The sequence below is a fragment of the Rattus rattus genome, chromosome 5 (assembly GCF_011064425.1).
Source record: "Rattus rattus isolate New Zealand chromosome 5, Rrattus_CSIRO_v1, whole genome shotgun sequence".
In the NCBI taxonomy this organism is placed as follows: Eukaryota; Metazoa; Chordata; class Mammalia; order Rodentia; family Muridae; genus Rattus; species Rattus rattus.
The window spans coordinates 86,478,417-86,482,244 of record NC_046158.1 but is presented as its reverse complement, the minus strand read 5'-3'; the positions used below and the strand labels follow the sequence as shown (position 1 = coordinate 86,482,244).

Below are 3,828 nucleotides of genomic sequence, written 5' to 3'. Positions count from 1 at the left end.
CCTACAGTAACAGTTGGAGTTATTCAGCTTTGCCCGATCATCCTGGGTGACTGCTCCGTTCAACACTGAACCTTCTTTGAGTGATGTCAGTGCTTACTTAAGAGAGCAGGCATAAAACCACAAGGCTGGATTGGAAAAACTGTTAAACTGAAGGGTTTTGAAAAGAAATTCTTTTTGACCAAGAGTCAGTGATCAGAATGAATTACATTCCCTGTCCATCACTCATACTAGACATGTCAGACATCCCTCCCATTCCACTCACGCCCATAGATGCACGGCTTCCCCTACTGTAGTAGTTGCTGTTCACTGCTCCTTGACCACCTATGCAATGTTTGATTGAAAATCACTGGAGTTTTCCTGTAAAATTTGGTCATATCCGCTCACACTGCTCTTTGCCACTCTAGCCTCCTCCCTAACCACCACTCAGCTGCTGGCTGGCTGGGCCACCACAACTGGACTGGTTTGGCAAACCCATGCCTCCTAGCATTTGGCTTCCTTAAGCACTGCTGCTTGCTCCTGCTGTAGAATTCAAGATGAGTTCTACATAGCTATGTTGCATATTTGCTTTATCTTTTGACCTAGCTGCAACAGCATCTTCATAGGTTGCAAACTCGACATCTGCTTCACCAGTTACTATGCCATCGAGACCAATTTCAAAATGTATTTTCACAGGGTTGAGTGGTGAAAAAAATTATAAATGTCATCCTCAGTAGCTCTGTATGGTAATCCCCACATGTGTAAACAGTGTCCCATTGTACTCTGGAAAGTAGAAACCACCATTCCCTTATCTGTGGTCAGATATTCCTGAAAAACAATAATTGAGTTCTCTTCCAAATCTATCTGAACCAAATCCATAGCCATCACTATAGTCACTATAATCATCATAATCATCATAGTCTCTCTCCATAGCCACGTTAAGTACCACGCCTCATCCTCTCAAAGCCAGCTCCTCTGCCAATACTATTATACCCCGTCAGCCCCAGGTCTGCCATAGGGACCTGGCCACTGCATGGCCATAAGTTTTCGTGGTGGAACATATTGAGTTCTAACTTCAGCTCAACTGCTCTTAAATATTTCAATATACCTGTCCCCTATTCTTTCTTTGTGTTTCCTTAGAGCTTTTCAGCTATTTCCTGTGAAGCAAACTGCGTGAAGGCCTCCCCCGTACTCCTCCTCTGGAAGTCCACCAGCAATGTTATCCCATTTGGTACAATTTCCAATTCTGAGAAGAACTGAATAATTTCTTCCTCCCTCCAAAAGGGAGTCCTCTAAGCCATACAAAGCCATCATCAGCCGTGTCAGGACAATTGGCACCAGTATGCTTTAACACCCATTCCATTCCCATGCTGTTTGACATGAATACTTCAACATATCTGTGTCACGTAGTTTCTCTGTCTTTTTTTCGAGGCCAATTTGACTTCATCTTCTGATTCAAGTTCAACAAATGCCTTGTCACTTGGCCTGCCTTCTCTGACAGAGAGGAAACGAATACTTTGAGCTCCATTTTGTATTTTGTAGTCAGAAAAAAAAAGTAATGTTGCACTTTGTCTTCGAAGCAGAACCAGGGCAAGACCGGTAGCTTCCTCATGAAGCCCTCTCTGCCTTCTGCTTTCAGCGTCATCGTCTCTTCGCTGGTCCTGGCATCGGAACAGACTGCAGGGCTCCACACAAAGTCTCAGTGTGGCTGAACAGAAAAACATACTTTTGGGTCTTTTAAGCTGTTACATTGACCTGTGACTATTTTTATGATCAACCCATACTGTATTGGTTACTAAAGCTTCAATATATTTTAAACTTGGATAACATAGTTCATATTTTGTTCATTTTACTTAAGATAACATATGCTCTACAAGATTAGGCACATCCTCTCCACATATGTGCCTGCTACATGTGTGCCGGGGTCCATAGACCAGCCCATGTATGCCCTTCGGTAATTGGGTTAGTCTCTGGGAGCTCTGTGTGGTCCAGGTTAGTTGGTACTGTTCTTCTTCTGTGGGGTCGGCATCTAGTTCAGCGTTCGTTCTTTCCCACAACTCTTCCACAGGGAAAGGCAACGCTAGTAGGGTGACTTAGGGATTGCTTGGTAGGTAGATGGGGGTGCATACTCTTAGAGACAAAGAGGATGGGGGATGGGGTGAAGAACTCTGGGAGGAGAGACTGGGAAAGCAGGGCAATGTTTGAAGTGTAAATAAAACAACTTAATAAAAGGAGGAGGAGGAGGAAGAGAAGGAGATGGAGAAGGAGGAGAGAAGGAAGGGAAGGAAGGAAGGGAAGGGAAGGGAAGGGGGAAGGAAAGGGAAAGGAAGGAAGGGAAGGGAAGGGAAGAAGGAAGGGAAGGGGAAGGGAAGGAAGGACTTCCTTTATCAGCTGGAGAAGTTCTCTCTGGTAAAATTTTTTGGTGTTGCTCCTATACACTATCTTAACATCTGCAAATAGTGATTCCTTGACTTCTTTGCTATTTCTTTCCCCTGATCTTCTTTTGTTGTCTTATTGCTCTAGCTAGAACTTCAAGTTCTACATTAAATAGATATGAGGAGAGTGGGTATCCTTGTTTTGTCCCTGATTTTAGTGGAATTGCTTCAAGTTTCTCTCCATTTAATCTGATGTTGACTACTGGTTTGCTGTATATTGCTTTTACTATGCTTAGCTATGTGCCTTGAATTCCTGATCTCTCCAATACTTTTAACATGAAAATGTGTTTTATTTCATCAAATGGTTTATTTTCAGCATCTAATGAGTTGACGATGTGATTTTTTTCTTTCAGTTTATTTAAATAGTGGAGTACATTAATGGATTTTCATATATTGAACCAACCTTGCATCCCCGGAATGAAGCCTACTTGATCATGGTGTATAATGATTTGATGTGTTCTTGAATTCAGTTTGCAAGAATTTTTTTTAGTATTTTGTATTGATATTCACAAGTGAAATTGGTCTGAAGTTTTTTTTGTTGGTTTCTTGTGTGGTTTAGGTATCATAGTCATTGTGGCTTTATAGAATGAATTAGGTAGTGTTCTTTTCTTTCTGTTTTATGGAACAGTTTGAGGAGTGTTGGTATCAGCTATTCTTTGACCATCTGATAAAATTCTGCACTAAAGCCATCTGGCTCTGGACTTTTCTTTGGTTGGGAGGTTTTTAATGACTCCTTTTGTTTCCTTAGGGTACGTGGTCCTGTTTAGCTTACCTGCTCTTGATTTAACCTTGGTATTTGATTTCTTTCTAGAAAATCATCAATTTTAAATTTTCCAGTTTTGTTGAGTATAAGCTTTTGTAATAGGATCTAATGATTCTTTGGATTTCCTCAGTTTCTGTTGTTATGTCTTCCTTTTCATTTCTGATTTTGCTAATTTATATGCTGTCTCTGGGTCCTTTAGTTAGTTCAGTTAGGGGTTTATCTATCAGGTTGATTTTCTTGAAGAACCAGCTTTTGGTTTTGTTGATTTGGGGTATCATTCTCTTTGTTTCTATTTGGTTGATTTCAGCCCTAAGTTTGATTATTTCGTGCCATGTACTCCTCATGGGTATGTTTTCTTCTTTTTGTTCTAGAGCTCTCATGTTGCCAAAAACCAAACAATGCAATCAATAATATGGGATATAGAACTAAATAGAGAATTCACAACAGAGAAATGCCAATTGTCTGAGAAGCATTTAAAGAAATGTTCAAAGTCCTTAGCGATCACGGAAATGCAAATCAAAAGGACCCTGAGATTCTGCCTTACACCAATCAGAATGGCTAAGATCAAAACTCAGGTGACAGCACATGTTGACAAGGATGTCGAGAAAGAGGAACACTCCTCCATTGCTGGTGGGATTGCAAACTGGTACAACC

The 3,828-nt window shown here is 41.0% G+C and overlaps 1 pseudogene; it reads right to left on the bottom strand.

Moving 5' to 3' along the window:
- Positions 1-321: 321 nt before the first annotated feature.
- Positions 322-1,621, bottom strand: LOC116900527 (annotated as a pseudogene).
- Between the last annotated feature and the right edge of the window lie 2,207 nt (positions 1,622-3,828).